Below are 13,963 nucleotides of genomic sequence, written 5' to 3' on the forward strand. Positions count from 1 at the left end.
TGCAAGTGGCATGATCAATACCTTATGAAGTATGCTTAACAACTACTTTAATACCTATCACCCCCTCACCAATTGATGAGGTCCCATCTCGTCGCCAGTCATGTGGTTACTACAACCACTATCTAATAATCAAACATTATTAGAGGATTCATGCATTATATTACAAGCTAGGAACATGGACTCACTATATATGTAGCTACATTTTCTCTCTGCTTTCCTTGATCAACCATTCTCTTGCTGCAATCACATGCATAGTGACCAAATTTATTGCAATAATAAATCTCACCTTTGATTACTATTGAAGATTTTGTTGTTTCTTCCACTCACTTGTTCTTTCTCTTCTTTTCCATCTCTTCGACCGCTATTTCTTCCACCTCGACCTTTACCTATTGATCTATCTCTGCCTCAACCTCTGTCTCTTGAGATAGAAACCTGGATTTTAAAAGTAGTTTCTATGGAGGAATCCTTATTTCTGCCTATCCTCGCCTCATGGGATAGAAGTGATCCCATCAATTCATCAACTAACAACGTCACCAAATTCTTGGCTTCTTCAATAGCTACTACTACAACATCAAATTTGGTAGATAGATATCTAAGAAAATTTTCAACCACTATTTGATCTTTAATATCATCACCATATAATCTTAATTAGTTTACGATGGTTATAATTAGATTCATGAATGAATTGATATTCACTACTTCTTTCATTTGCAGGCTTTCAAATGATCTCCTAGTATTATGCAACTTTACAATATTTACTTTTGTCATACCTTGATAGATCGTTGCCAATATCTCCCATGTTTTCTTTTCTGATTTCGTGGTCATCATTTTCTAGAATATAACTTCATACACTACTTGTTGATAATTTACAATGCATGTGCATTCTTATTTCTGTTTAACCTCAACTGGTCCTTTTGTGCATTTATGAGAGCTTCTTCTGTTGTGTCATTTACATGTTAGCATATCAAATCTTGATGTAATCCCAAACGTCTTGAGCCCGTAACATAGTCTCCGTCTTAATGACCCACATATCATAATTATTCCTTGTAAAGGGTAGAAGCTACAACTGAAAGCTTGCTGAAGCCATGTTGAAATCTTCAAAAAAATAGCTCCACCTTTTTCCATCTTCAATTTAAAAAAAACTTCACCAAAAAGACTTTTCCGTTTTCAAAAAATCACTTTCATAAATACCAATTAAAAAATTACTCAAAAAGAGCTCTAAAGATTATTTTTAAAGGGGGGGCAGTACCTGCAGAAGCTTTTATTAGGCCCGATTTTGTACAACATATACTTCAAACGTCATATCGACTGTCACATCAGATCATAATTAACTCCGGCATATGGCTGACCGTGCAACAACACATAGAAGGGATTCGATCGCGGGTGAGGTGCGAGAAAGTCGTCAACCCCCACCATGCGAGCCATGCACTCGGGTGCATGATTCAAAGATTATTATTAACCTTATAAATCACTTTAATCTAAATGTTTCAAATATCTCCAAAATGAAAAATCTCCACAGCTTTGTTAATATATATAACCACCCATGCACATGAAAAGATTTAATTTCATAATTTTAAATTGTCAAATTGGAAGACCTTTACTTCAAACCTGCACGACAACCTCTTATGCTTAATGCTTAAAAACTGTGCATCGAGATTCCAATTGAAAAAGCCGTTGCAATTCTCAGTGGGTGGTGACTTTTCTCACAACGATTTTACTGCCTGCCTATGATGAACCCTCGCGCTTGCTTGTAGCGGCTAAGAAAGATGATAGAGGCTCCTCACAACTTTCTCCTCTTTATACGCTGGTGGATTTATAGCCTGCTCACCTCCTTCAATAAACAAGACTCGTGGATATTCTAGCTCATCGAATCCTCTAACTCTTTCTCAACTCTGATACTAATATGTTGGAAAGGCAGACGCCTTGAACGAAGAAAATAAATATGCACACCACACAGATCGTGAGTTGCTGCTTAATATTTTATTAATCACAAACTTGATCGATTACAACTTAACCCAATGAGATTTATTTATTCTTTCTCACTTAGCTTCTTAATGCTACTCAATATTTTATTAATCACAAACTTGATGGATTACAACTTAACCCAATGAGATTTATTTAGCTTCTTAACTTGGGCTAACTATTTTATGCAAATTGACACTTTGACTTTTCTCTAGCTAACTATTTCTTGCAAACTTACACTAGACTTGACTTTTCTAAATTTACGCTGAACTCAAATTGACTCATATTTTTCTAAATGAACAACCGACTCTCTCCACCCCAAATAATCCCTGATCAAATTCTACCACATTAGAAATCCGTTCCTTGCTTATACGCATGAAATATTTTTGGCCATCACTACCAGATTCCATCGTTATCTCGGCCCATCCATCGCACCATAACTCCATCACTGCTCGACTATTCTCTTCTTCTTCACCAACCCTAACCCTAATATATTAGACCCAAAAACCTCATCAACAATTCAAAACCCTGGATTCATGGGTACTTACAACCTATATTATTACCAATAATTTATTTGCTAGAGTATGCAAATGTGTTAGGTAAAATATTATGAGAATTTTGATTGGATTAATTAGTATCTATTTTATTTATGTCATATAAATATAATTCCTTCCACAAAATTAATTTTAATACTAAAAAATGAAAGATTATGAAATTGTGAGACTCAAACTTAACTCATAAAATTATGAAACTTAAATTTATTTTCTAATTGCTATTACTGATTAATTGTACTTAAAAAAAAATCATTGAACAAGGACAGGTTATGCCTAAAATCATCTTGAAACACTACTGTTCAAAATATTTTTCTAACTAAAACAGAGGCTTGCAATTGGTTATTGGATGACACTTGATCCACTGTTAATTAAAACATTATAGCAAGTTGGTCGCCAGAAATAAGAAAAAAAAAAAATCACCGCATGATATATGACCACAAAACCTATATTTTGTTTCAATGTTGACCATAGAATATGTCTCAGAAGCAATTCCAGAAGAGCATGCATTGAACCATCATTGAAGTTCATAATTCCAACCATGATTATACAAGCTAACTTTTGATTCATAGTTGAACCACAATACAATAAAATAGTTTTCCTTTCCTCTTTCAAATTTCTCGATAAAGCAACAATAATGCATGACTCAACCAGTGCATGGAAGTTGTGCCCGGTAACCCAAGTAGAAGAAACGAAGCTTGTAGTAAAAATGCTACCAATTTGGATTGCCATGTTCATGCCTGGTGCCATGCTAGCCCAAGTAAACACATTATTACATCATTCATAAAGCAGGGAGTGAGACTGAACAAGCATATGGCTTATCACTTTGAAATCCCTCTAGGATGTGTCACATTATTCGTCACGATGTCAATGCTGGTATTCAATGTAATCTATGACAGAGTCCTAGTAGGGATTTTCAGAAGATTCACATGCAATTCTAGAGGAATAACAATCCTACAAAGGATGCGTATTGGGTTGGCCATCCACGTTCTAGTGATGGTGATGCAGGAGCATCTGGCTGACAGGGCAAAGACAAAATAAAGGCGGAATGGTCTCTGAAGGGAACGAAGGAGTAAATTCCTTGCAATGATAATGTGATTGTTTTATTTTTTGTCTTTTATCTAATTAAGCTGTAAGAGTCAAGTAGCTGAACAGTAATTAGGAACAGAAGAAATGTTAATTGGAATGTTAATTATTTAGGATTAGGAGTTTAAGACAGTCAATTTTTTTCCATGTGATAATGACTAACGACAAAGAAACAGTTCGGAACAAAACTGATGTAACTACTCAAAACATAACCAACAACAGTTGGAAAGAAACTGTTAACCATCTACTAGTGGTTAAAAAGGTGGAAAAAACATCATAGTTTTCTTCTTCGATATTCTGGGAAATAAAGAAATTGTTTTTTTACAAACATTATTCCGTGTATTCTAACCTCCATAGCATCCCTAAATAATTGAACTGTTATACCATATCATACTCAGTTTCTTTTATGTGCATTGTAGATTTTCTGTGCATGAAAATTTACAGGCGTGTGGTCACATACAAGAATAAAAGCACGTAGGTCCAGGAAGGAGAACTGAGGCTGGACAACACTCGAATGAACCCCAGGACGAGGGATTAAAGAACTGTTTCCAGTTCACGAGAAGACCCATATGTAGAAATAACAAGGCCGGTCGAACACATAATTCACAGACGGGAAATCAAAATTCAAACACTGCTAGGTATGAACCCCCGATGAATATTCACAATCCTTTACATTTAAACGTATACATAAAGGAAACAAAAGAAAATCACTGCAAATTCATTTCATAGATATATCAGTCGAAACAAGAACGTTCAATAGTTACAGTGTCGTGTTAAAGAAAATAAATTCCTTGGAAAACATTCGGACAAGATAACACAAGGGTTTGGAAACCCACGACGCCACTACAAGGAACCAGACAGTAAAATCACAATTGTAAGTTCAACAACCAAGACTGCCACCGACGGGAACACAGCAAGCCATCGACACATCCGTTCGAGAAAGGAATTAACAACAACAGCCAGAACAGAGGAATGTTGCTACCCGTGTCAAACTGAGACCTCCGAGCTGTCGGGTGTGGAGTTGTTTTGAATCGCCAACCAAGTCGCCGGGCTCCAATCCCTCCGAGGAATCGGACCCTGCAACCAACAGCACAATGTCATAAACACAGGGAGGAGCATGCAAAGAGAAATAGATATCTAACAGTTGGTAACAAAACAGAACCCAAAGCACTTACCTGACATTGGCGAGCCGAGGCCGGAATAGCTGTATCAGAGGACCTGCTCACGAAGGAGCCGAGGACGTTAGTGAGCTGAGTAAGAAAAGAGTATATACTGCTAGCATAGAACAGAGGACCTACCTGGTGGATTGATGAAGGCGCCGGAAGGAGTTGACACCATCACCTGCCACGAACCAGAAAGGATAACCAGGAACCGGAGCTGGAGAATGAACATCTGGAGCAGTCTAGTCGACAGTCGAATGCAGTGACAAAAAGAACAAAACCACAAACATTCATACAGTCATTTACAAGAAAGGAAAACGCAAACGCAGACCGTGGATAACCAGTAACCCGTCAGAAACAAGAATAGAGCAAGTAAGAACAGACCTTACCGGACTATTATTGTAAGTAGACGAGAAGGGAAACGTCCAAACAGTATTCCGAGTCGGGGAACGAACAGCATAAACCCAGGTCGAAACCTCCAGAAGGCATCGAATACGCTGAGCTTACTGAACCCAACGAAGACACAAGCCAAATGACCACAGTGAGGGTTTGATTGCTCATACCTAGGCGGAAACGTGAAGACCGAGGGAGGACAGTTGGTAGTTAATGAGAGACAGAGGTACCAATCACCGGTGCCAGTACAGGGGATAATTGCAGCGACCATAAATCAAATTGCCGGCGAATCGACTCATATACCGAGTAATCTGCAGTCCATTATTGCAAGTTTCCACGTAATTCCCACATAGGCATCGGAGTGAGCGGTCACGTGGGCTGAGTCCATCAAGTGGTATCAGAGCTAGTTTTTGAAGAAATAAGGATATGGAGGTTCAAAGATGAGGACGTGGAAGAGGTGTGCGCAGGGCAGCAGATGAGGGCTTGAGGGGAGAATTAAGGGCCCTTACTGCTCGTTTAGAAGCAGTGGAGGCAGGCAGGAGAAGAGACCCAGAACTTGGAGATGACAGCGAAGATGAGGCAGTAACTGCTACAGACGGATCAGATGAAGAGACCCCAGAATTAAGACTATTGAGGTCAGTATTGCTAGCCAGCAGCAAACCCAAACCTGAGATTCCTAATTATGATGGAAATCTATCCGCAGATGTTTTGCTGGACTGGGTAAGTGAGTTAGATAAGTATTTTGAAAATGTAGAGATCAGTGAGGACAAAAGAGTCAGATTTTCTGCAACTAAGTTAAAGGGACACACAGCTTTGTGGTGGGATAGTGTCCAAGCGGACAGGAGAAGAATGAACAAGCTGCCGATAAGAAAGTGGTCAAGGATGGTGGCAAAACTGAAAGGCAGATTTCCGCCTAAAGATTATCAGGTCGAGCTTTACCGACGGGTACAGAATTTAAGACAAAAGGGTATGACCGTAAAGGAATATATAGAGGAGTTTTATCGAGTAAACCTGAGGGCTAGTTATACTAATGATACTCCAGAAAAGACAGCGAGATATGTGAATGGTTTGAGGATGGAAATACTGGATGAGATCAGTATTCTCTCTCCGCGGAATATAGAAGAAGCCTTTCAGAGTGCTGTAAAGGCTGAGGAAAAGATTAATAGAAAACAGAATAACAGGAGAGGGCGAGGAAATGGCAGAGGATGAGGACAGTCCTATGGCAGAGGAAGAACTGCCACTAACAGCGAGGAAGGCAGCAGCTCCAGAGCTTCAGGAACAACAGAGAAGGGGGATAGCACGAGAGGAGGACGGCCATATCAGCGAGGAAGAGGAAATGGTCAAGGAAGGGGAGCCAATGTCCAGTGCTACAGGTGCCACAAGTGGGGGCACAGATCCTATGAATGCCCGGAAGCTGAGCATGCTGTCTAGAGGGGAGCATTTGTCGCACAGCTTGATGAAGTTGAAGCACCACCTCAGGAGGTGGAAAATGTGGTGGAAATAGGAGAGGCGTTGGTTTTAAATAAAGTATTGTTGAAGCCAGCCAAGGAGACGGCTGAGCAAACACAACGAAAGGCACTGTTCCGAACAGTTTGCAAATCACATGGAAAGTGCTGTAAATTGATCATAGATAGTGGGAGTACAGACAATTTGGTTGCCACCGAGATGGTGGAGAAGCTGGGATTGAAGCGGCTTAAGCATCCTACACCCTACAAGGTGTCGTGGCTGCAAAAAGGCCACCAGCTATTAGTTGATGAACAGTGCGAGGTTGAATTTCACATTGGCAAATACCAAGACAAGGTTGTCTGCGATATCATGCCAATGGACGTGTGCCATATACTGCTGGGAAGACCGTGGCAGTATGATCGGAAGGTGATGCACAATGGAAAGACAAATTGCTATAAATTTGTGAAAGATGGCGTCAAGCATACAGTTGTACCCATCGGAGAAGAGGATACAACAGAAGCCAATGGAACAAAGGCATTATTGGTGGGAGGAAAGCAGTTTATTAAGCAGATTGAGGAAAATGAAGTGAATTATGCGGTCGTGAGGAAAAATAAGACTGTGTTGCTGAACACAGAAATGTCTGAATTGCCTACAGAGGTTCAGAATATGTTGGAAGAATTTAAAGACATCGTAGTTGATGACTTACCGGACAAGTTGCCTCCCAAAAGGAGCATTAGCCATCATATTGATTTCATACCTGGAGCAAGCCTACCAAATAAAGCAGCGTATCGAAGGAGCCCGAAAGATAATGAAGAGATTCTTAAACAAGTACAAGAGCTGCTGGATAAGGGGCTGATCAGAGAAAACTTGAGCCCTTGTGCGGTACCAACAGTACTTGCACCTAAGAAGGGTGGAGAATGGCGGATGTGTACGGATTTGCGAGCTATTAATAAAATCACCATTCGATACAGGTTTCCCTTACCCAGAATGGACGATATGATGGATTGTCTCAGCGGGGCAGATTATTTCACGAAGATTGATCTGAAGAGTGGATATCATCATATCAAAATCAGAGAGGGAGATGATTGGAAAACAGCCTTCAAAACCAATGAAGGGCTGTACGAGTGGCTAGTCATGCCATTTGGTTTGAGCAACGCTCCTAGTACTTTTATGAGGTTGATGAATGAGATGTTAAAGGAATTTATTGGCAAGTTTGTGATAGTCTATCTCGACGATATTTTGATTTTCAGCAGAGCGAAGGGAGAGCACCTTCAGCATGTTCGAAGAGTGCTAGAGAAGTTGCAGCAGAACAAACTGCTGATAAAATTAAAGAAGTGTACTTTCCTGCAGAAGGAACTGATTTATTTGGGGTTTGTAGTTGCAGAAAATGAATTGAAGATGGATCCAGAAAAGATCGTAGCAATCATCAACTGGCCATCACCAAAGAGCTTGTTTGAGGTACGTAGCTTTCACGGATTGGCGAGTTTTTATCGGAAGTTTATTAGAAATTTCAGTGAAATCTGTGCACCAATGCTAGACACCATCAAAAAGGCCAGTCAACCTTTTTGTTGGACCAGAGCAGCGGAAGACAACTTTCAGCTTTTGAAGCGGAAGATTACAGAGGGGCCAATTTTAAGGCTGCCAGATTTTAACAAGCTTTTCCAGGTACGAAGTGACACAAGTGGGATAACTATTGGTGCTGTGCTCAGTCAGGAAGATAGACCAGTGGCATTCTTTAGTGAGAAATTGAACGAAATCAGGCAGAAATACTCCTCATATGACAAGGAATTTTATGTCGTGGTCCAAGCTTTAAAGCATTGGAGACACTACCTGCTGGGCAATGAGTTTGTGTTATTCTCTGATAATTCAGCGCTGCAATATGTAATGCAACAACACAAATTAAACCATAAACACGCCAAATGGGTAGAATATCTGTAGAGTTTCACTTTCGTGTTAAAACACATCAGTGGGAAAGCCAATAAAGTGGTAAATGCCTTGAGCAGAAGAGATTTTCTCTAACAGGAAAGTACAATACAGGTGATGGGATTCGAACATCTAAAAGATTTGTATCAGGCTGACACGGACTTCAAGGAAGCCTTTGAAGCCTGCCAAAATTCTGTGCTGAGAAATACAAGTCCGTGGTTGGACTATAATTTGCAGGAAGGACTATTATTCAGAGGTGGACAGTTGTGTATCCCGGACTGTTCGATGAGGGAAAATATCATATGGCAGAAACATAGCGGAGGTCTAGCCGGTCATTTCGGCATAGACAAAACTTTGGAGCAGCTCGGACATTTTTATTACTAGCCTAGAATGCACAGGGATGTACAACGGTATGTGAACTGGTGTAAAGTATGCTAGCTAGCTAAGGGACACAGTCAAAATACTGGACTTTAAACACCACTACCTGTTCCAAGCAGGCCATGGGATTTAGTCAGCATTGACTTTGTCTTAGGACTACCTAGAACGCAGCGCGGGTACGATTCAGTGATGGTGGTGGTAGACAGGTTTTCAAAGATGGCGCATTTTATCCCTTGCCGAAAAACTAGTGATGCCATGTATGTAGCTCACATGTTTTTCAAAGAGATTGTTAGATTACACGGCCTACCCAGATCTATTGTTTCTGACAGGGACGTAAAATTCACAGGACACTTTTGGCGTACCCTGTGGAAAAAGTTGGGCACGCAATTCAATTTCATTTCTGCGTATCATCTGCAGACTGATAGACAAACGGAAGTAGTGAACAGGAGTTTGGGAAATTTATTACAGAGTTTGACTGAGGAAAATTCACGGTTATGGGATCGTGCTCTCGCTTAGGCGGAATTCACTTATAACGATTCACCAAATCGTACCACCGGACACAGCCCATTTCAAATCTTGTACGACATGCATCGTCGGGGAATACATGAACTACGAGATTTGGGGAAATTGGAGCGGAGAAGTGCGGATGGCGAAGATTTTGCCGAAGCGATGAGTGAACTACACAAACGGGTAAAATTAAAGTTGCAGGACAGCGTACAGAAATATAAGCAGCAAGCAGATTCAAGACAGAGGGAAGTCTAATTTGATGTTGGAGACGAGGTCCTTGCACACTTGCACAAAGAATGATTTCCTAAGGGCACATATAATAAGTTGAAATTTAAAAAGATTGGTCCCTGCAAGATTTTGCGTAAGTTCTCAGCCAACGCTTACGAAATTCAGCTGCCACCTAACATAGGCATATCACCTATTTTCAATGTGGTGGACCTGTTCCCATATACTGCCCACGCAGAGGACGACAATGTGGTACAGCCAGAACGGGACACCCAAGTTGAGGACAGTTCTTGGATGAGGCATATGCCTATGGTTCAACCCCATGAGATTGAGGGAATTCTCGATACCCAGGTAGCCAAGAAGACGCGTAGGAAGGAATATCTGTGATATCTCGTCAAGTGGAAAAACCTTCCAATTGAGGACAGTTTGTGGCTCGACGTGGCACAGATACAGAAGGCTGGCTATTCGGTGGAGGAGCTCATGGAACGGAGCCATGATTTTCTCTTACCCCGGGAGCCTGATGCAGGAGCATCTGGCTGATAGGGCAAAGACAAAATAAAGGCGGAATGGTCTCTAAAGGGAATGAAGGAGTAAATTCCTTGCAATGATAATGTGATTGTTTTATTTTTTGTCTTTTATCTAATTAAGCTGTAAGAGTCAAGTAGCTGAACAGTAATTAGGAACTGAATAAATGTTAATAGGAATGTTAATTATTTAGGATTAGGAGTTTAAGATAGTCAATTTTTGTCCATGTGATAATGACTAACGACAAAGAAACATTTCGGAACAAAACTGATGTAACTACTCAAAACATAACCGACAGCAGTTGGAAAGAAACTGCTAACCATCTACCAATGGTTAAAAAGGTGGACAAAACATCATAGTTTTCTTCTTCGATATTCTGGGAAATAAAGAAATTGTTTTTTTTACAAACATTATTCTGTGTATTCTAACCTCCACAGCGTCCCTAAATAATTGAACTGTTATACCATATCACACTTAGTTTCTTTTATGTGCATTGTAGAGTTTCTGTGCATGAAAATTTACAGGCGTGTGGTCACATACAAGAATAAAAGCACGTAGGTCCAGGAAGGAGAGCTGAGGCTGGAAAACACTCGAATGAACCCCAGGACGAGGGATTAAAGAACTGTTTCCAGTTCACGAGAAGACCCTTATGTAGAAATAACAAGGCCGGTTGAACACATAATTCACAGACAGGAAATCAAAATTCAAACACTGCCAGGTATGAACCCCCGACGAATATTCACAATCCTTTACATTTAAATGTATACATAAAGGAAACAAAAGAAAATCACTGCAAATTCATTTCATAGATATATCAGTCAAAACAAGAACGTTCAATAGTTACAGTGTCGTGTTAAAGAAAATAAATTCCTTGGAAAACATTCGGACAAGATAACACAAGGGTTTGGAAACACACGACGCCACTACAAGAAACCAGACAGTAAAATCACAACTGTAAGTTCAACAGCCAAGACTGCCACCGACAGGAACATAGCAAGCCATCGACACATTCCTTCAAGAAAGGAATTAAAAACAGCAACTAGAACAAAGGAATGTTGCTACCCGTGACGAATTGAGACCTCCGAGTTGTCGGGTGTGGAGTTGTTTTGAATCGCCAACCAAGTCGTTGGGCTCCAATCCCTCCGAGGAATCAGACCCTGCAGCCAACAACACAATGCCATAAACACAGGGAGGAGCATGCAAAGAGAAATAGATATCTAACAGTTGGTAACAAAATAGAACCCAAAGCGCTTACCTGACGTTGGTGAGCCAAGGCCGAAATAGCTGTATCAGAGGACCTGCTCACGAAGGAGCCGAGGACGTTAGTGAGTTGAGTAAGAAAAGAATATATACTACTAGCATAGAACAAAGGACCTACCTGGTGGATTGACGAAGGCGCTGGAAGGAGTTGACACCATCACCTGCCACGAACCAGAAAGGATAACCAGGAACTGGAGCCAGAGAAAGAACATCTGGAGCAGTCTAGTCGACAGTCGAATGCAGTGTGTTATGAAACCAGCTCAAGAAAAGATAGAAAAGATAGATCAACGCCTTAGAATTCAGCCTCTTCGAGGGGGCAACCTCCTTTACATTACATAAATGAACAATTCTTGGATGATACAAATGAAAAGACCTCCTTTCTATATATAGGAGTCTAAGGGGTCATAACATAATCAGAGCCGACATAACAATAATAATGTAAGGGCACAATAATAACAATAGTGGGCTTCTATGGGGCACATTAGTAACAATATGGGCACTACATGGGTACATCAACATAATAAGTGGGTTTTACTAATAACAATAAGGGGTTACACTAGTAGTATAGGGGCCTAACATGCCCCTCTCCTTCAAAAATCGTTGTCCTCAATGCTTGAGTAGTTCTTGATGCTTCTGTATAAAATTCTTGTCCTCGCATGTGGAATCTTCAGCGGGTAAGTTCTTCCACTTGATGAGATACTCTGAAATTGATCGATTTCGTAGCTGTCGGGTTCTTGTTTCTGTGACTGCTCCAGGTTCCAATATGATTTTTCCTTCCTTTTCAATATCTAGCAATATTGTTTGAATTGGGATCTTTTGCAACTTTTGAATAAGTGGCCATACTTCTTTGTCCTTCTTCCATTCATCCCTTGCTTCTTTTATCCAATCTGGTTGGATAATAGAAATAGCACAAAACAATGCTTCCACATCCTCATCCTTGAAGAGTCTTCCCATTCGGTAAGGTCGCCATTTTTTAAGTGCATGTAGCATTGCCAATATTTCCTTCTCATAAATAGCTTGCTTTAGATGTAGTAGTAAAAATAACCAATCGCCTACATCAAAACATTTTTCACTATGATGTTGATCTACCTGTTGTTTCATCTGATTTTGCACCGAAGTGGTGTTATCCTTTAAAAGTTGGAGAACTTGTTGTTGATGCTCGATGTGATCTTTCACTGCTTGAATCTTTTTCTTCTTGATATGTCCTTCTATCTTTAGAGTTTGAGGAGTGGTAATTTCTTCCAATCCTTTACAAGATATGGTCGGATTCATTTCTTGACGCTCAATGTGATCTTTCACTTCTTGAACATTTTTCTTCTTGATATGTCCTTCTATCTTGATAGTTTGAGGAGTGGTAATTCCGACCAGTGAATTACAAGATATGGTTGGATTCATTTCTTCTTTCTTGATGTGATCTCTCACTTCTTGCACCTTTTTCTTCTTGATATGTCCTTCTATCTTGAGAGTTTGAGGAGTGGTCATTCTTGCCAATAGTTTACAAGATATGTTTTGATTCATTTCTTCTTTCTCTAGGGTCGAGTCCTGGCATATATCCTCTTCTTTTGATGTTTCTTGATCCTTTTCTTCCTCCTCTTCATACTCTATGTAAAATAATTTCTTCTCAGCACACTTATGATCTTTAGTGCATTTGCTATCACAATTGTAACAAAGCCCTTTTTCTCTTTTTTCTTCCAATTGTTGTGGTGTAACCCTTGTAGGTTGTGGAAGGCTAGGAGAAACAACACGTCCATCTTTAAAGTTGTGAGGGGTAGACTTCCTTGTTGCCATAATTTTACTTTCAAATATGTCACAAATCCTTTTTGCTCTTTCCAATTGTTGTGGTGTTGCTCTAAAGAAGGTGTTTCTCTTTGTATCCTCATAATGTGCTATCATTTCCTCCGTGAGAATTGACCATGTAACAAGTTTTTTACGAGAACAAAGCCATTTATACCATAAAAATTGATCCGGTTCTAAATATGAAGATGCAATACATACCTTTTGTAACAGTGGTACACCATGTAGATCAAAATATTCCTCCATCTGAAGTATCCAATTTACCGGATCCTTGCCATCAAACTTCCTCATCTTGCTTTTTCTTGATTTTAGGACCTTGATCTTGAAACGACTGTATCTCTGTACTTATGGATATTTAAGTTCTAAAATTGCTACCTGTAGTAGCCCTCTGTGTCCTCTTTCCAATGCCACCAGTCGGATCCAAATTGGATTCTCCAAAAAGGAGTTATACACAATCTCCCAAGATGACCTGATCATAGACCTTTCTAGAAGAACAAACTTGTATGAAGTGCCACGTGTCAATTTTTCGACCTATGGATCTGAAAAATGCATACAAGAAACTACAGTCCATCCTATTTCTGCACCTTCTTACAAAATTTCAATCTGATCCTTAGAGAGAAAGTTATGATGATTTTCCCTAGGTCACCTGTTTTAAATGTAATTCAGGAGTCTGCAAAAGGACCAACTTCCTCAGATCATATCTCCGAAAATATCGCGCGAAAAGCTCTGAAATTCGGACCCAAGGTTCAACAT

This window comes from Pinus tabuliformis, chromosome 5_2 (genome assembly GCF_031772625.1).
Source record: "Pinus tabuliformis cultivar Carrire ecotype Pingquan chromosome 5_2, CPIR1, whole genome shotgun sequence".
Classification (NCBI taxonomy): domain Eukaryota; kingdom Viridiplantae; phylum Streptophyta; class Pinopsida; order Pinales; family Pinaceae; genus Pinus; species Pinus tabuliformis.